This window comes from Eurosta solidaginis, chromosome 5 (assembly GCF_040869045.1).
Source record: "Eurosta solidaginis isolate ZX-2024a chromosome 5, ASM4086904v1, whole genome shotgun sequence".
Lineage (NCBI taxonomy): Eukaryota > Metazoa > Arthropoda > Insecta > Diptera > Tephritidae > Eurosta > Eurosta solidaginis.
Genome location: NC_090323.1, coordinates 211,682,617 through 211,703,730, shown reverse-complemented (window position 1 = coordinate 211,703,730; position 21,114 = coordinate 211,682,617). Strand labels below are relative to the sequence as shown.

The 21,114-nt window shown below is 40.3% G+C and overlaps 1 protein-coding gene across 13 annotated transcripts in view; it reads right to left on the bottom strand.

The window, feature by feature from the left end:
• corn (cornetto) overlaps positions 1 to 21,114 on the bottom strand; it is a 109,531-nt gene that overhangs the window by 27,808 nt on the left and 60,609 nt on the right. Inside the window, exon 1 of one of the 13 annotated variants that reach the window (XM_067788023.1) lies at positions 9,712 to 9,729. The exons of the other annotated variants lie outside the window; for them this stretch is intronic. The gene's annotated coding sequence lies outside the window, so the exon portion shown is untranslated. Of the gene's footprint in view, positions 1 to 9,711; positions 9,730 to 21,114 lie in introns of those variants that run through there. 13 annotated transcript variants of the gene reach the window in all.

The following is a 21,114-nucleotide window of genomic DNA, read 5'->3' as shown; positions in this document are numbered from 1 at the left end:
ATCAGATGGAAATGGACGAAAACAAGGTGAACCGAAACAGAACGATATATCCATGCTTCTACACGAATTCAGAAGGTTTTACTCTGAGAGCCAGTTTTTGACCGAAGACGAGGCGAACGTGACGTTAAAGGACGAGTGCTTATAGGAAAATTGATGAGGGTCCTCAAAACAAACGTTTATCACAACAAAGCAGCATTAGCTGTACTTCTGATTCATCTCTCCCTGGGTGAGGTGGATATCATCCAGATTTAGTAACCATAGATCAATTGAAATATGCTAAATATGCCAAGGACTCCGAAGAGTAAGCTAAGCAGCGCTGACGACAAGTGTAACCATCGTACTGGTATACTAGTTCAGGCGCTTCTTACGCTGCTTTCGTTTTATTGGAATTTTTTGACGTTGACATGACATGCTCAGCGTCGAGAGACCGGAGAGGATGTAAAGTGTGGTCCACGATCACCGGGTTGCAATAAATCATTTAGCGCCTATACCTCAGACAGCCACGATGCACTAATGGCCTTAGAGTCATACACTTCAGTATCAGTCTCATATGGGTACCCATACACAGGGATATTTAAGGCAACTGATGGGCTAATGATCTGATCAGGAGGTGACTGCCCACGTCATCATTCAATATCATTAATTGGCGCTCAACGGATTAAGGGGTTTTAGCCGCTTCGTAATAAGTCACGCCAGCTATTTCTGTTTTAAGATAACTGATGCCAAGTGGGAGCACCCATGGCGGATTAAGTCTTCCACCACCTGACTTTTCTAACTCGGTGAAGGTCCCCTCTTCCTATGCTTCTAAATATCCTTGTCGAAAGAAATACTTTCTTGGCCGGAGCGTTAGGTCCGCACATAAATATTTTCTCCCAACCACTCCAAGGACCATCTCATCTTCTAGCCCGTCCATTATTCTGAGCCATACATCAGGACAGATATGATGAGCGCCATAAAGAGCGTGATTTTTGTTTTGATTGCCTACTCAACCATATTCTTCCATTTTAAGTTCCGTGCGAACACAAATACTATAATCGGCAAATTTGCTGTGATCCGCAAATTCATCGATCGAGAAATCAAGTCTAGATTGAACTTTTTGAGGACATACAAACACACTTTTGACCTGCAATAATTCGTGACTATCGTCTTTGGTAAGAGTTCTTCCTAAACACTGCTTAAAAGGCTCTCCTACCGCTAGGATGGGCATCAGATCCCACGACTGCAATAGATTTATTGATAAGGGTAAAGTGTGGATCATATGCTGCGCCATTATCCGGAACCAAGTAGAAAGCGGTTAGCTACCCGCAGCCAACAGTGTTTCAATGATCAAAACTCCACTAAGCAGTTAGAACCACGGTAGCTGGTACAGCAAGTGTAATAATCCTTTTAGGGCATCTCAATGGGCCCTTCCGTGGCCTGATAGTCGAGGAGGAAAGTTGTTGTTTTTGTAGCAGTGCTTCCCCCCATCCAATAAGTGCGACCGATCACAAATTGTCATCAATATCCTCTAACGAGAGTCCAAGGAAACTTACCATAATGAGAGGGGTGTTAGAGGCGTTGGTTCCACATTACAATTAAAGAGATGGTTGGTGTCATGTGGGGACACATTGCAAGCAGGGCATACATTTTGTATGTCGGGGTAGATTCTGGATAGGTAAGAGTTTAACCTGTTACAGTATCCAGATCGAAGTTGAGCTAGAGTGACTCGCGTTTCCCTGGGGAGTGTGCGTTCCTCTTCCGCAAGTTTTGGGTATTGTTCTTTGAGTACTGGATTCACCAGGCAATTCCTGACATAAAGGTCCGACGCCTGTTTGTGGAGTTCACTGAGGACCTGCTTCTGTTTTTTGGCTTCATAGGACTGAGTTCTCAGGTGCCGTATTTCCTCATAATGTATACGGAGATGACTCCTTAAGCCCCTGGACGGTATTGGCTCATCAATCAGATGCGTGTTAGGATGCCCAGGTTTCTGGGTATTCAACAGGAACTATTTGGTTAGCATCTCATTTCTCTCCTTAAGGGGGGTATTCTCGCCTCATTATGTAGATGGTGTTCTGGGGACATAAGAAGACAGCCCGTGGCGGTTCTGAGAGCAGTATTTCGGCAGGCCTGTAGCTTCTTCCACTGAGTAGTTTTTAGGCTTGGCGACTATATCGGGGACGCGTAGCATGCAATCGGTTGGCCAATTGCTTTGTGAGCGTTTCTTTGTCTTTTCCCCAAGTACTGCCAGCATAAGATTTGACGATTTTATTACGGCTCTGAATTTTCGGTACAATTGCGACTGCATGCGCACCAAAATGTAGATCCTTATCAAACGTAACACCCAAGATTTTGGGGTGTAGGACAGTCGGTAGCATAGTGCCATCGACGTGGATGTTCAAAATGATCGACATTTGGGACGTCCGTATTGTAAATAAGGTCGCGGAGGATTTAGTCGGTGATAGTGCCAGGTTTCGCGAGGCGAAAAAAATGGAGAGATCAGGGAGGTAGCCGTTTATTCTGTTGCAAAGCTCATCGATCTGTAGGTCTGGATCTGTGGCCATTATTGTGCAGTCATCGGCGTAGGAAACGATAGTAACTCCTTCTGGTGGCGAAGGTAGCTTTGATATGTAGAAGTTAAACAAAAGTGGGGATAGGACACCCCTTGTTTAATTCTTCTTGGTTTTGATGTTTCGTTTCTAAATTGCACCAATGCCTGCCGACCACCCAGATAATTTGCGGTCCACCTTTTAAGGCATGAGGGAAGGGTATACCCTTCCTTGTCTTGCAGTAACGTGCCATGATTGACCGTACCAAAAGCTTTTGATAGGTCTAGCTCAACGAGTACGGTTCTATGTTGGGGTTTTGAATTAAACCGCAATTTATGTGGGAGCTAATGGCATTTAGCGCGGTGGTAGTGCTATGGAGTTTTCTAGAGCCATGCTGATGACAGGCTAGGAGGGGGAGGAAAGTAATAGTTAGGTGTGGCTCTTTCAACCTAACCCAAACTACCAGCGAGTTATTCTTCCTTGAATAAATTTTGATTTCTATCATCCGAGTTCAGAATACCGTATACGCTTCCTAGACTACAAATTTTAAATCAGTGTCTTCGTAAATAAATAAAATATGGAATGGATGCTTACCTCTAGTTCACTCCTCATTACTACCATTCTTTTAGTCAAAAGCTCTGAAAATGTTTGGAATATCAAAATGAAAGCTACCATCTACCCCTTACTGAAGATCTCGCTAGAACTTTTGGTGTGACATCCACATTTTACAAAAAGTTTATGAACCACCTGGAGCTACATGAAAAGGGCGATGTCTTTGGAAATGGTTGAGATATGGACCTTCTCTTTTGGTACAGCTTATACAAATATTTTTGGGCCATGCATATATTGGACTATAATACTTTCTGCAGCGCGTATTAGGTTCAAAATTTCTCTCGATATCTTTTTAAGTGGTTGAGATATTGAAACTGCAATCCTCATTATAACTCCTCGTTAGCACCCACTGATATTTTAGACCTACTTGGTTCCAAATTTGGTCAAAATCTTTAAGCCGTATCGAGATAGGGAACTTTTTGATACCACGGGTTCGTATATAAAAACTTTATGCAATGATACATAATGTGACGAATATTAGCATCACTAAGTGATACTAACATCACTAAGCGGTTGTTAAATGAAGGCACAACTACAATAAAGCAAGCTGCCACTCTCGTGTACGTAAACAAATCAATCATCATTTACGAACATACATACAAGACGACGGAGAGATACTCACAAACGCATGTAGTCATCGGCCGAAGTAGTACTCACACATACACACGCATATAGCTACAAACTACAAATATACAGGTATATAGCTGGTAACCAAGCATGCAGTTCACGAAATTACTAGACCTTAGAAGAAATGGGTGACCGAGGAAACCGAGAGTATGACAGCAGCGCAAGCTGAGGCATGACTAAGCAGTTTGATTTAAACACGCAATTAGTTGTGAAGTAAGAGTTATTGTTAAGTACTCTCAAAGTAGTCTAATAAATACCATTTTGCAGTTTAGCGATTCGAACGTTAGCAGAAGGTTTGGAATAAGCGAAGTTTTCCCTAAATTCGTTACAATACTTACATGCACATATGTATGCATGTACGGGCTATAACAAAAATAAATGCATCATGAATTTTCTTTATAATTGTTCCTGTATTGTAGATACATACAAATACTGAAGGTTTGAAAATGTTAACAAAATATACCAAATTAACACCAACAAAAATTGCTAATGCAAGCGTGCTTTCTTTCCTGCTGTTTATGGGTGGATCCTACACCTTTGCCATCGGCATTGTTGCATGATTTCTTCGAATACAAAGATTTAGTATTTATGTAGGTATATACGTCACCCCGTCCAAAAATTGTGAACATTATATAAGGCTTACATCATTTGCCTTGTATCAAGCTTTGGAGCTTGAGTTTATTGGGCCACATTTTCACGGACTGTGACCAAAAGTCAAAACACTTAGTTCACTTTTAAGGCGATATCCTCCAAATTTAACGAGAAATTATTGTATATATAGATACCGATAAGAACGGGACCTATAGAAACCCCAGTTCATCGGACTGGACAAATTTCCAGGAACATTTAGAAACAAAACTAGGACAACCCAAAGAAGTTGCCCCTACAGACAAACTGAAGGAGTCCAATAACTTCCTATTTAGTACGTTTATGACTGCGAACGATAGAACTTGAACCATAAGAAGATTCAGAGGAAAAGCTAAGCCGCCATGGTGGAGCAAAGAGCTGAGTATTCTAAGGGGACATGTGAAAGAAATGTTTTAGCTGACAAAGGTCGCAAAAAGCGAAGCGGTCAGGGACGAGTATTGGGATCTGTTGAGACCCTACAAGCGCGAAATTCACAGGGGGGAAAGAGCGTCATCAAAAAAAAAAATACTGTGCGGACGTTGAGTGCTCCAGCGAAACAGCTCGAGGAAATATAGACCAGCGACTAATAAAGAAAGAGAACCGGGAACGGTCACGTAGTAGTGAAGAGTACCTTGAAGCGCTTCTCTGCGCACATTACCCATCATGAGATGATGCAGAACAGCAAGCAGACAATACTTACATTTCTACCACAGAACGGGTTGCAGGTAATAAAACAAGAAATACTCAGACAAGTTGTCACCTCTTGTTTGCTTCATGCAAGCCCAGTGTGTGAATAGAGTTTCAGCATGTCAAGCCTCAGGCATCAGTTGCCTTCGTAAACATTCGCTTAGCATCTGCATATGTGTATATATATGTATATGTGTACATAAGTATAAAGGGCACATGTGGTAACAAGGTGACTAAAAATGCTCTGAAACATTCTAAACGTCGAAAGGTTGCAATCGCAACAGACTGTCAATGATTTCGTAACTCTAATCTCACACCTGCTTTCTGAGAGAACAAGTCAACACGACGGAATACAGGAGCAGTGGGAGTATATCTCTAAAGCACTTCCTCCCACCGCTGAGGAAAAAATGGTTACGGCGCCATAAGTTTTCCTTACTCCAAACTGTAAAAAAGAAGCGGCCAATAAATGCTAATTTGGACTAGGTAGGCGATTGCCAAGTTATGTTTTCTCTCCGCAAACGAAAATCATGCTCATCAAGTCACTTATCGTACCCATCCTGTTATATGGTGCAGAAGCATGGACCGTGACAACATCCGATGAGGCGGCTCTGGGGTATTCCAGCTAATAGTTTTTCGCCGGTGACGGCGAGTACTTAAAAAGATTTTAATGATGAGCTGTTCGAACTTTACGTAGACATCAGCATAGTCCAGCGAATTAAAACACAGCGGCTATGTTGGCCAAGCCTTGTTATGCGAATGAAAGATCATCATCCGGCAAAGAAAGTATTCTTCTCCGCCTACGGATACCGTGGAAGGGGCGATCCTACTCCACTTGAAGAACCAAGTAGGAGACAATTTGAATTTTCCTTGGTTGTAGCAATTGGCGTCAGTTAACCCAAGCCTTGTTGGACGGCCATAACCGTTTAAACGGCTAAGCACCAATTAAGTAAGTAAACTAGTTTACATATAACGAGATTATCTTCATTTTCCTTTCTTCATTTTCAAACGCACAACAAGCTGCTACGAGCAGTTATTTGGCCCAACACCTGTACAAGAACAAACAAGAACAGGCGTGCATTGCGCGGTATTTTAACAGAACCTTCGTCTCACTGGGCAACCATACGAAGTAACCGGGGCCTTATCGCAGCAACGGGCGCTGCTGATTGGTGAAATAAAGGAAAGTAACAAAAATGCTCTGGTCTACTCATAAATTATAAAATGGGCAAACGCTGCGACTCCTATTGTCACCAAGAAGATTAACGAAGCGACGAAGCTGTACCTCAGTTCCTGACTAGAACGCTAGTAGATATCTATCGAAACTTGGAGATCTGAAAATCAAATAAACCGTTACCACTCCTCAATTCAACAGGTACCATGGAGCTAAGTTTATATGGCTGAGCAATATTAGCACCTTGGAATAGTAAAAGGTAGTTTCTCCATTTTTCAAGTTGAGTCCCATGTGTGGTGCAGTCGGAGAACAAGTCAAACCGGTTACAGCATCAGAACAATAGTATACCGACACCTCCAAATAAACAAGGAGGCGGGGTATATGTTGTTCCCAGAGCAAAAAAAAAAAAGACGTAATCGTAATGCCCGAAATGTTGGAGGAGGACAAAGAAATTAAAACTCAACCTCTAACACAGTAAAATAGCGTCGAGCGAACTCTTCTTTACTATTGTGGAGGGTGTGGTTCCAAAACACTAGCCATGATCTGAAGGAAAGGTGTCTGGGCATTTTTTTAAATGCATTGGTTATTCAAGCAAAGATTCTGGTATCTTTACATAAACTATCTACCAGTCTGCAGGGTTGTTCCCCCAGTAAAGGGGTCAGCGTTTAAAAAGCACTTCTCTCCCTAAAGTAAGATAAAGCTTTACTTGTTTCATGTGGTATTTTAGTTGCATTTAATCAATTAACATTTTAACACTCTTATAAGTATTTATCATAGGCCTCGATGCACTCCGACATATTGTACTTGACCTTTCAGCCTGTTACTCTATGAGAAAGCTTTTAAAGTAATATAAGTACCTCTTCAGGCTTTTTATAACGAAGGAATCAAGAGTCACGTCACTTAAATAGGGAAGTCTCTGCCTTGCCAGAGCGAAGCGTTCGCAGAGACTTTAAAAGGCGTTCCATTCTCCAGCTCACAAAAGCGATAGATTTGTGTATCGTATTGTGACGAATATTAGCATCACTAAGCTGATACTAAATAAATAATCACGCAACAATAAAAACATGAAGCAGCCACTCGTATATACATGAACACATCAATCATCATTTACACACATATATAGAAGGCAACGAAGAGATATTTCACGACCACACTCGTGGTGATCAGTCGGAGTAGTTGCACATGACTATAAGAGACGCATAAACTACAAATACACATGTAGCTTAATTACCAAGCAGGAAATACAGCAGTTCTGGAAGGCGAAACGTCTAGACTTTAGTAGAAATATGCGAATGAAGCAACGGAGAGTATAAAAGCAGCGCAAACTGAGTAGTCAGAACCAATTTGATTTAAACACGCTATCAGTTGCAAAGTGAAGTATAATTGTGAAGTATAATTGTACTTATCCCAAAGTAGTCTATTGGAGTGATTTATTAAACAGTTTAGCGATTCGAACGTTAGCAGAAGGTTTCAAATAAGCGGAATTATATTAAACCTACTTTGGTCACCAGTGAGAGTTTGTAGGTTCACTTTGCTTAGATGAATGAGTTTGGCTGATACTCTCGTTGCTGGGAGTATAAACAATTTGGCCTGTCTTTGCCCTGAGCTTTCAATCCAGTTGTGTATGAACTGCTTTGTTTCCTCGTTAGTTATTAATTTTCCTAGTGTGTTCACAGAAGGATTCTGGACCATAGGATGGTGCTATAACACCCTGATTGGCTAGGTAGTCTGCCTGTTCATTACATTTCTGACTCTGATGTCCCGGAATCCATCCTAAGAAAAACTTGTTTGTCCAACGCATTCGTCCACTAAAGTCTTGGTCTTTAATTTATTATTTTAATTTAGAATAAATGTTCTCAATTGTGAAACATCCATTATTTCTAAGTAATCTTTTATTGAAGGAATAGATACGTGATGAACAAATACTCACAGCTTCCTAGTTAAAGTGTGTTCACATATGTACATATGTGCGTGTAGCTGACGTGCACATTTGGTTGATTTGTGCTGTTTACGAATTGCATGCAAAATAAAACAATCTTATTTTGAATGCAAAGAGACAATTTCTAAGAATAGTTTTATATACCTAACTTGAGTTAGATACATATGTAGATATGTGGTTTAATTACTTCCTACTTCGTGAAACTGACAATAGGGGTATTTTTTGGGTCTGGGAAAGTTTTCAAAAATATTCAGAGAAGACCAGTGTATACACACTGGTAACTGCCATTCAAGGGATAATGAGTATACGCCTATTGTGGTACTATATCGATTAATCCTCCTGGATTTAAACCACGAAGACCTATCGCCTATTGGCTGATTCGCGCCACCATTGACTGTTTAGCAGCGCTTTCTGACTTTTCTTCAATTTTTCTGCTTGCCGTCCTATGAGACATGTTTGACTCAATCCCGTCCCGCATATGGGCGACTGAAAGCGTGCAAGAAAACTAAAGGAAATCTACATCTGGAATAAAGGCAATCGCAATAGACTGTCAATGATTTCGAAACTTAACTCTTTCATCTGATAGCCCAAGCAAACCAAATGGAATGCACGCGTAAAGACGCAGAGGACAGGAAAAGATACCGGGGATTACCGAAATACACCTGGCGCGGCGAAGAATATCACGTTATAACCGAAAGAAAGAACGCCTCGTTAAGACCACATGCAATGAAAAGAGTATTCAAACGCTCCCGTCTGTAAAAATGAAAATAAAAAAGAAACTTATGTTTTCAAGTTAACTAGAGATCGCCGATGGGGGAAGTGAAACCACATGAAAGTAACTTCACTAGAAACAAATAATTTGGGTATTTATGGGAAGACCATTAACGGCTTCTTATCAGTAATAAACGACACCGGCAAGTTATAGTTTCATAATCGGCTTACTTGGGATAGAGAATTTGTATCTTAGAGTTATCGGTTCATTATCGACGAGTTAGAGACTTCTTATTGGTTTTTAATCGACGTGATATCGAAGGATTCAAGATGCTTCTCCGATTTTGCGTTCATAACGAATCGAATAGTCGTATTAACGTATCGATAACACGCCGCTAACGAATTTGTAGCACCGATAAAAAATTAATCAATTTCTGTTATCAACTCGATAACTTTTTGATAAAAGATTGGTTACTTTCGGACTACGAATCGATAACTTTTCGATAGCAAATTGATAACTTTTTGAAAACATATCCGATAAGAAATGGATAACACGCCCAAAGCCCGTCGATAACAAACCGATAACTTATCTAAAATAAACCGTTAACACGTCGTCTAGTGTCGGTTCTGGCTTCGGTTTTGACTTTTAATCTTTTTTTCCTCTCTCCTCCATTATTTTAGTTTTCATACATTTTCTTCACTTTACTTGCCTTGCGTACAGCATACCAATCCCACACACTATGTCTACGGCTACATACTATATTCCAGCATATACTATATTATAGCATAATATCTCCAAAGAGGCTTACACTTACCTAACGTTCACATTCTGGATTCCCCCATACCGTAAGAAGGCTGGCAGAATATTTTACCAAACTTTCGGCGAAAGGAAGGTATGATTCAAGCCCGTGGTGGATACCTGTAACAAGGAAAACGCCGACCTGGTAAATGATCACCTCGACCTAGATACAAATAGCAATATCCGGATAGAAAAAAACGTGGGCACTGATGATGCGGCGAGTAGTTGCCAAGCGCATGTATCAATTTCTATTAAGAATACTGGTGGAAGAGTACACGCAAATCGGGCCTGCTGTCTCGAAATATGCTAATTATAATTATCATAATTTAGTGCGATACAGAGATTAAGACCGATCATAAGTGAGGTGGACAGCTCTCTCCGATCCCCGCTGAGTTGTCTCCCAGGGAGGATCGACGAATCTGAGAACAGGGCAGCGTACTTGCTATGGACCGATAGGGTTGACTGCGAAGTCTCAAGGTCCTTATGGCCATGCTTGGATAGGAAGGGCACCACCTTCCCGGTGCTTCAAAGAAGAAGGCTCAGATTTCTGGACTCACGCTTCTTCGACAGCCTGGCGGAGGTTGGGAAGGTAGAGATCTCGCTTCTTCTTGGGTTCATCAGGGACAGCAAGTGGTTCGTTGAGGACCGCTAGGAGGTAATGGGGCTAAACGAATATGCCGCCACCCTATACTTACTGAGGGCACTCACAATGGACAAAAATGTCTCCGAGTGGAAGTGTGGGTATCGCCCACGTACGCCTTCCTAACCTAGCTTAACCTAACCTCCGAGCATAGAGGCAGTTCCTTTTAGTACTTTCAAAGTCTTTAATATCGACCCATATGTCTGAATCGGGTTTTTCCCCCAAAACTTAGTACATCGCTGCATAAAATTACGTTTAGGAATATTAGCAGCTCAGTCAATTGTGATTCGAAAGCCTTTAACAATCTTTTTTTACAAGAATTAATAGTTGTTTTTGTTGTTGTTGTAGCAGTGCTTCGCCCAATCCACTATATAACTAATAGTGGTTATATTGTTTTTGACTTAACAAAATATTGTTTGTCAAAGGACGAAAGCGACATTCTGTGTAAATCATCAAATCCTTGCACACATTAGTTGCCGTTTTTCAGCCCAATCCCACCCTATCACATAGGACCATAATCTGCTGTAAAGTAGCGTTTCACTATGGCTCATTTCATTCATGTTACTGTAGCAGACACTTTATGTATGTCCAGCATAACTCACATAATCACATTCCCCATTAAACAAACTCAGCAAAATTGCATCTCTATGGAAATAGCTTGTGTCGTGGACCAAAAGATTTCTAAGAGGGTTTATATTCTGTTTCAACAACTACAACAAAAACATAAGGTCACAGCATTTACACAATTAATGGGTGCATATGCAGTAACGTCATTAAGAGTTTCTGCACTCCCATACTAACTATTCTGAACTTTATTGTTTGAAAAGGGCAAACCACATTCAGAGTAGCGCACCTTAATTCGAAGGTAGAGTTTTAAAAACGTCATATTGGGTGGGTGATTGTGGAAAAAAAATTTAAACTACACATAATATAATAAACAGCAAGAAACTTTACTTACATGCATAAATACATATGTAATAGTATTCATTTATGTAATAGTATGAAGTAGATCCCATTTTAATGGTCATTGGTACGGTGACCGGCATTTTTTAGCTTGACAGCGAGCGCCAAAAAAACTATTAAGTTGATACTTCAGGAAATGTTTCTATAAATTAAATTAAATGAATGAACTACGAAATGCAGTCGTGCCTAGCATTTGATTCAATTAAAGTCTTTCACAAAACAAAATAAACCGAGCAAACTATAAATTGGATTATAGAGATGGGAGATGGCTGTCGGTATGCACATTCGGGAAAGGTGATGATACAGCTGGACTAAAATATCATCATATATATTATTTCTAATTGCTGTTTTTATGTATGGGTCCCTTTTTCGCTCTTATTTGGAATCCAAACATATAAATAAAGTGTTGGTTGTAAAGGAGATTCGGGGTATTAGCGAGCTTCGGGCAATTTTGGTCGTAGAGCTTTTGTTTAGCTATATTTTATTAAAATAATTTGTTAAAAATAAACGATTGTGAGCACACAAAGAAATCTGTTTGTACTATGGCACTATTGTGAATATTTGCACTGCATTACTGGCAGTTGCTATCATACGCTAGATGGTAGCGCAAGCTGTAAGTTTTAATTGATTTATAGAACAGCTGATTTTTGTTGGTAGGTATGGAACCTAAGGTATCCATGGAGGGATAAATGTGAGGATATTTTTGGAAGTCTACACCATGGGTGTTGAAACTGATTGCATTTTCGCATATGCGAAGAGGGCACAATTGTGTAACGAAATGCAGACCCATGGTCTACACATACGGCGCAAAAGTGATAGACAGCTTGAGCTTGGCTGTACCAACAGAATCTAAGGGTACTTCAGTCGCACCGACTTTCCGACTCTTGCAAAATCTTCCCTAGAGAAAGAACCTACCAATGTAAAGATTTAGTGACAGCCGGTCAGCAGATAATAAACGAATGGCTTGCTCCTTACGACAAGCACTGCGCTATCTCCTGGAAAAAATCGAGTAGAATGCTACAATGGAAAGAACGAAAACTATACAAAACAGCAGTGAGAACATTAGCGGTCATCATCACAGGTCCTGTGCTATTGCTTCGAAGATGGCCCATACCGACAAGCTTCCTCTGCAGAAACAGTGAGAATTTCCAGAACTGCAAACAAGATGACGCAGATTTCTACGCGCACACTTTTTTGACAGTCTGGCAGAGAAAGGGATGGTAGATCTTTCGGTTTTATATACGGCGACACTTATCGTTGGCAACCAAATGTTTGATTTTATGGATTTCAGTGGCGGTCAATTTTTTTCCGATTCCAATACTTAAAACCAACATGCTGGAATTGACAGCTTTGGAGGTTCAAAATGACAACTGATTTCCTCTGGCATATCGGGATTCGATATTAAGAGCTCAACACATGATGTCTAAATATTGAGTTAGTTGAAGTAAGGAAATAATTATCTAATAATTATGGTGGGCGTCGAAGTTAATTATGTTAACAGTCATTACCACTTTATTTTATTTTCAATTTAAATGAAAATTATATTTATGTATGTATGTATATTCTTTCTTAAGATCACTTAATGTGCAGATATGCTGGTATATGGCTCTTAGCCGATTTAAGGAAGAACTGCATAACTACACAGTTGTAAATGTATGCATAAACATCGATATTTGAGGCACGAATTGGAGCTATGTATGCATGCCAGTATAAATACACGTTTATTTATTTTTAACACGTGTAGTTTCTCAGTGAGCATGTATACTCAGACCATAACACCCTTTCTACCAATTCTATATCCATATGGTTTTATTAATGCCGAATGCATACAAAAGCACTAGAAAAACATGTATACATACATCCATATGTATTTTTCATAAGTACGAAAGCGATTTATTATCATATACGAGATAAGATGATGATAAGAGACTTTTATATTGGTTGCGCAAGATGCGCACGGGTCCGGCTCGTACATATATAATTACAATACCAATAATATTGATATGATGAAAGATGGGGAAACTCGAAGCCATCAACTTGGATTATATGGATCATTAATACATGTACAATTCTTACTAGTTTGGTCAAACCCCACTATCCTGGAAATTTTCTTCACAAGAGTCCAATCGCGGTAAAGCATCCTGAGCCAAATGATCGGCGCTCGTTATATTCTAAGTTTATTGCTCCAAGCAGATGTATGCTTCTCCCTGTCCCGATTCTTTTCAGAGACTGCTTACACTCTAATACACTTTTAGACGCTGTGCTATGCGTGATTATTGCCTTAATTGCTGCTTACTGTCAATATAAATGGTAACACGGTTGCACTTTAAGCTATTCTCTTCCAGTGTTTTTACTGCTTTGGTTACGGCTAATACTTCAGCTTGGAAAACGCTATAGTGATCTGGCGGCTTGTAGGATCTGTTTATTTCCGGATCAGCACGGTATACCGCAGACACAACCCCGTAAGTTGTACGGGTCCCTCATCGAATCGCCTGAGCAGTTGGTTGATAATCAGCGTCCACAGCAGAGGTGAGAGTACCCCTCCCTGCGGCGTGCACCTGTCCACTGATTTCATGGCCTCATACAATCCCCATTTTGAAGTAATCTTCCTGCAATTTAATATGTAGCCGATCTATCTGGTTATGGCTGGTTGTACTTTAATGTAGTCAAGACCATCCATGATCCATCCCATTTAAAAACATTGGTGAAAGCCCCAGCAATGTCTAAGAAGACTCCTAGATCATATTCCTTATATTCCAGGGCTTTCTCTATGCTTATTACCACCGTATGCAATGCTGTGTCTACCGACTTGCCTTTGGTATACGCATGTTGTGTTGTGGATAGCAGCTTTTTATCCACGTTGAACATTATGTGCACATCTATTAGCCTCTCAAAGGTTTTGAGCAGAAATGATGTTAAGCCAATGGCTCTATAGTCTTTGGGATACACGTGATCGATCTTCCCCCGCCTTTGGTAGGAAAGCTACACGAGCAGTTCTCCAAGAGTGTGGTATGTACATGATTCAGTCTTATGCACCCATCGAATATTATTTTAAGCCATTCCACGGCCGCTCTACTTGAAACTTGTAACATAGCCGAGAAGATGCCATCTGGGCCCAGCGATTTAAACTTAGAAAACGTCTTCACCGCCAAACCCTCGATATTTTTTAAAATACAAGTGTAATAAATTTAATTATCCCGTATTAAATTAGCATTAAATATAGTGCAATTTAGTACAGTCTCGTTTTTTGATTGTGCTGAAAAAGTTGGGCTAGCTTAAGAGACCTGTAAAAAAATAAATATGTGAAAACAAAAAAAGAAACTAAGTATTAAAAATTTAAGAGGTAGAAAAATAATAAATCACGCCTAAAAGTCTATCCAATGAATTAACAAGTAAGGAAGGCTAAGTTCGGGTGTAACCGAACATTACATACTCAGTTGAGAGCTATGGAGACAAAATAAGGAAAATCACCATGTAGGAAAATGAACCTAGGGTAACCCTGGAATGTGGTTGTATGACATGTGTATCAAATGGAAGGTATTAAAGAGTATTTTAAGAGAGAGTATGCCATAGTTCTATGGATGGACGCCATTTAGGGATATCGCCATAAAGGTGGACCAGGGCTGACTCTAGAATGTGTTTGTACGATATGGGTATCAAATGAAAGGTGGTAATGAGTATTTTAAAAGGGAATGGGCTTTAGTTCTATAGGTGAACGCCTTTTCGAGAAATCCCCATAAAGGTGGACCAGGGGTGACTCTAGAATATGTTTGTACGATATGGGTATCAAATGAAAGCTGTTAATGAGTATTTTGAAAAGGAGTGATCCTTAGTTCCCTAGGTGGACGTCGTTTCGAGATATCGCCATAAAGGTGGACCAGGGGTGTCTCTAGTTGTACGATATGGGAATCAAATGAAAGGTGTTACTGAGCGTTTTAAGAGGGAGTGGGCATTAGGTCTATAGGTGGAAGCCTTTTCGAAATGTCGCCATTAGGGTGGGCCAGGGGTGACTCTAGAATGTGTTTGTACGATATGGGTATCAAACGAAAGGTGTTACTGAGCATTTTAAGAGGGAGTGGGCATTAGGTCCATAGGTGGACGCCTTTTCGAGATATCGCCATTAGGGTGGGCCAGGGGTGACTCTGGAATGTGTTTGTACGATATGGGTATCAAATGAAAGGTGGTAATGAGTATTTTAAAAGGGAGTAATCCTCAGTTCTATAGGTGGACGCCTTTTCGAGATATCGCCATAAAGGTTGACCAAGGGTGACTCTAGAATGTTTGTACGATATGGGTATCAAACGAAAGTTGTTACTGAGCATTTTAAGAGGGAGTGGACATTAGGTCTATAGGTGGACGCCTTTTCGAGATATCGCCATTAGGGTGGGTCAGGGGTGACTCTAGAATGTTTGTACGATATGGGTATCAAACGAAAGGTGTTACTGAGCATTTTAAGAGGGAGTGGGCATTAGGTCTATAGGTGGACGCCTTTTCGAGATATCGCCATTAGGGTGGGCCAGGGATGACTCTAGAATGTTTGTACGATATGGGTATCAAAGGAAAGGTGTTACTGAGCATTTTAAGAGGGAGTGGACATTAGGTCTATAGGTGGACGCCTTTTCGAGATATCGCCATTAGGGTGGGCCAGGGGTGACTCTAGAATGTTTTTACGATATGGGTATGAAACGAAAGGTGTTACTGAGCATTTTAAGAGGGAGTGGGCATTAGGTCTATAGGTGCACGCCTTTTTGAGATATCGACATTAGGGTGGGCCAGGGTTGACTCTAGAATATGTTTGTACGATATGTATATCAAATTAAAGGTATTAATGAGGCTTTTAAAAGCGAGTGGCCCTTAGATGTATATGTGAAGGCGTTCTCGCGATATCGACCAAATGTGGATCAGGTGATCCAGAAAATCATCTGTCGGGTACTGCTAATTTATTTATATATTCAATAACACTAACAGTATTCCTGCCAAGATTCCAAGGGCCGTTGATTTCGCCTTGTAGAACTTTTTCATTTTCTTCTACTTAATATGGTAGGTGTCACACCCATTTTACAAAGTTTTTTCCAAAGTTATATTTTGCGTCAATAAACCAATCCAGTTACCATGTTTCATCCCTTTTTTCGTATTTGGTATAGAATTATGGCATTTTTTAAATTTTTCCTAATTTTCGATATCGATAAAGTGGGCGTGGTTATGGTCGGATTTCGGCCATTTTTTATACCAAGATAAAGTGAGTTCAGATAAGTACGTGGGCTAAGTTTAGTAAAGATATATCGGTTTTTGCTCAAGTTATTGTGTTAACGGCCGAGCGGATGGACAGACGGTGGACTGTGTATAAAAACTGGGCGTGGCTTCCACCGATTTCGCCCATTTTCACAGAGAACAGTTACCGTCATAGAATCTATGCTCCTACCAAATTTCAAAAGGATTGGTAAATTTTTGTTCGACTTATGGCACTAAAAGTATTCTAAACACACTAAATGAAAATGGGCGGAGCCACGCCCATTTTGAAATTTTCTTTTATTTTTGTATTTTGTTGCATCATATCATTACTGGAGTTGAATTTTGACTTAATTTACTTATATACAGTAAAGATATTAAATTTTTTGTTAAAATTAGAATTTAAAAAAAATTTTTTTAAAAAGTGGGCGTGTTCTTCATCCAATTTTGCTAATTTTTATTTAGCACATATATAGTAATAGTAGTAACGTTCCTGCCAAATTTCATCATGATATCTTCAACGACTGCCAAATTACAGCTTGCAAAACTTTTAAATTACCTTCTTGTAAAAGTGGGCGGTGCCACGCCCATTGTCCAAAATCTTACTAATTTTCTATTCTGCGTCATAACGTCAACCCATCTACCAAGTTTCATTGCTTTAACCGCCTTTGGCAATGAATTATCGCATTTTTTCGGTTTTTCGAAATTTTCGATATCGAAAAAGTGGGCGTGGTTATAGTCCGATATCGTTCATTTTAAATAGCGATCTGAGATGAGTGCTCAGGAACCTACATACCAAATTTCATCAAGATACCTCAAAATTTACTCAAGTTATCGTGTTAACGGACGGACGGACGGACGGACGGACGGACGGACATGGCTCAATCAAATGTTTTTTGGATCCTGATTATTTTGATATATGGAAGTCTATATCTATCTCGATTCCTTTATATATGTACAACCAACCGTTATCCAATCAAACTTAATATACTCTGTGAGCTCTGCTCAACTGAGTATAAAAAAGAATAAAGAAATGAGCAAGAATACGTACAAATAGAGGCAGGTTAATTACAACATATTGCATGTACAGTGTAGAGCAAAGATGTAGCAACTTTCGTTGCTACGATTGAGCATTTCATCGCCTTTCAAATGAAGTTGAAAAAGACTCGTTTTAAGCTACATAGTAGTGGTAGTCTTACAGCCTCTTTGATCTACCTTCACGCAATGGCTTGTCTTTGCTGTTTCTCGCAATACCGCTCCCCTATGTACCTGGCTAGAGCACAAAAACGGTCTACTAAGTTACCAGACTATCTTTTCAACGAAACACAGCAAAGCACATACATTTTATTGTCATTGAAGGCCGACAAAGAGTCTTAAATATGCGCATTGCAAGCTAACTGAGCCGAATGATGTAAACGCGTAGGCATATTTCAGAAGCGGAACACTGTCAAGCATATTATTATAGAGTTTCGTCGATCCCGCAAAACGACCACCGTGGTGTGGTGGTAGCGTGCTCCACTTACCACACCAAAAATTCTGGCTTCATGCCCCGGGCAAAGAAGCATGGAAAATTTAGAAAAAAAAAAATTTTTTTTTTTTCAATTTAAAAAAAGAGTTTTTAAGCGGGGTCGTCTCTTGGCATTGATTTGGCAAACGTTCCGAGTGTATTTCTGGCATGAAAAGCTTCTCAGTGATAATGAATCTGTCTTGCAGATGTCGGTCGGATTCGGCGTAGAACATGTGTGTCCCGTTCCGCCAATTTGTAGAAAAAATTAAGAGGAGCACTGCGCAAATTGGAAGAGAAGCTCGCTTTAAAATCTCTTAGGAGCAGAGCTTGCGGCCTTGTTTTTTTTTTTTTTATTTATTGAGCCCGAAGTGCAACTCGTGAGAAATGTCACATTGCTTACGGAATGAATTCCGGCTTCTTACAGTACCACCTGCCGCATCAGCCCACGGCGCATTGGAATATAGAAGTAGCCAGGCGCTCTTGTGCCGGTTGATAAGAATCATGTCTTAGAACTTTTGTAGGGAACACTAACCTTGTGACAGATAAACATTCTCTTTGTTAAATATCGATGAAGAATACTATAATCTGGAGACGAAGGGATTCAAGGGCCTTGTGTAGCGAAATATACAGCTTCTACAACCCAATTGCCAACCTCACCTTCGAGCGGCGAATCCCGTTTCACTAAGAGACGAGGCTGTGGCGAACCCAAACTTCTCATGGAACTTGGGGGTGGGGAAGGAGGGATGGCCAGAAGGTTTAATGTGGCCATATAAATCGTTCCCGAGATGGTCGGGCTAGCACATTAATGGTGCTGTGTTACCGGAGCGTACCGGATATGTATCCGGCAAAGGACCATCACATCGATAACAATCCCCAAAGCCTTCGGGGAGTAACCTTACCGCTACAGCAACAACAACAACTTAATATGGAGACTGGCAATAGCATAGAAATTTGATTTGGACTAAGAACTATGATAAAGTAATAAAGAATTAAAGACGTTTTTGAGGAGATTTGCGAATCTGTGCGTGACTCAGAAAGTAAATATCGAATCTGGATTGGTCATGAGTTTATTTACGCAGATAGCGGCGTGAATGTAAACATTTATGTGAAGAAAGTATTTCTATCGAGGCGCAGAGAAATGTGATGTGGAAAGGACTTTTCTTGATGTTTGTAAGGAATGTAAGCTATCGCGAAGAACGACGGACTGATGCACTCTCTTGAATTTGGCTACAATCGCTAAGATGATTAAGCGCTAATTAAAGAAAAGAAGGCAGGAATAAAAGCGAAAAATTTGTAATATATCGATGCTACTTAAATTTAACTCAACGCTGTACATCCACAACAAATTTGTATGTGTAAGTGAAGGAATCGAATTGTTGGCCTACATACACACTAACTAATGTAGCAGTCAGTTAGTCACTAGTTCAAATTGCAAGTTCGTTGACTATGTAGCTGTTGTACAGGCGAATCAACATGTTTTGCATTGATTGCAATGCCCACCGACCGACCCACCAGCCATCAACAAAACGGCAAGCAGTCAACCCGCACACAGTGCAGCAGTAAAATGAGGAACTACTTAAAACGCGTTGGTTGGGGCAGTTGTTGCACATTTTGACTATGCCACACCAATGATTGCTGCCGCGCAACAATCAGTGGGGACCTGCTTGGTGGTTTGCCTGTTCACTTACCCGGTTGACTGGTGCTGCGAGCTCGTATACAACAAATTTGCGCATTGCGCACCAGAATAGTCATATTCTCGGTTCGATTAAACTTTTTGTAATAAGGTTTTTTTTGTTTTGTTTTCTTTTTTTTTTTTGCTTAAATATCATAGATAATACAATAAAGCAACGATCGTTACTATATACACACTAGGGCGGGTCAAATTTATTGTTGAAAAGCCGCATCCAGTTTCTAAATCTATGGGTCATACTGAGTAATATTGCCCATGGGACCATAGGTCTGAAATGAATTTCGAGCCTCCCTAATTTTGTTAGAAAATTTTATATCAAAATTCATTTCAGCCCTATGGTCCCATGGGCAATATTACTCAATATGACCCATAGATTCAGAAACCGGATGTGCACCTGAAGTTTTTTCCCCCATACAATTTGACCCACCCTAATATACACATATAAATACATGTATCTATATATAATAATAATATATATTTTTATTCGTCACTTGCAGTAAGGCAAGTTCCGCAGCAGAACAAATACATTTTTTTTTATTTTAATTTTTTACTTTATTCAGTTTTGCATGAATATAAATGGCTCACGACTTGTTGCTATCCTATCCGCGATTAAATATGCCGTTTCATGGAACTCCATAATTTCAGTAGACCGGCTGCCATTCACTTCCGGCCAAAAGGATCTCACTATTCTGCTAGAGGTATTGATCGCTTAGCGTTTGCTTAGCTCACTCAAGGTCTATCTGTACAGCACCACGCCACAGGTGGTCAGCGAAACTCCAGTTCAGTACTACCCATGAGAAAGAAATCGCATGACAGTGTATTTTGTGATAGTCTCAGTTCCTGCCGATTGCCCGTGCAGAAAACTGCACAAAATGTTACCTGGAAATGTAACCCCATCAGAAAGTGCAAGCGGTGCTCCCCCAATTGACGAATTCAGTGCATATCTCCAGTTCCGTTTTACCAAAGTTGAAAACCAGTATACATGCTTCAACATACCTAGTCAACTTGCACATTTAGCCCGTATCCAAAAACAGCGCAAGTTGTCAGCATTCCACCCCTGACCACGATGGCTAGGTCGTTTGCGTAGGCAAGCACTGAGTTCTAGCTCCACCAGAAGCTTATTTATTACCACAACCCAGAGTAGAGAGGTCTAAACAACCCTCTGTGGCATGCTTCTACTCACCTTTTTACCCGATTGTTTACAGACCCCACACCGGAACATTTGTCAATGAATTCAACCAGTGTTCCTGGAATTCTAAACCAACCAGGGTAATTTCTATAGCTCCAGAGAACAAATATTTCAATTCTCTCTACGATATCTTAAAAGGCCCCCAGAGAAAATGTTCGTACTCCAGGGACTCCCATAACTGCTTTTGTCCGATGGGGAGTC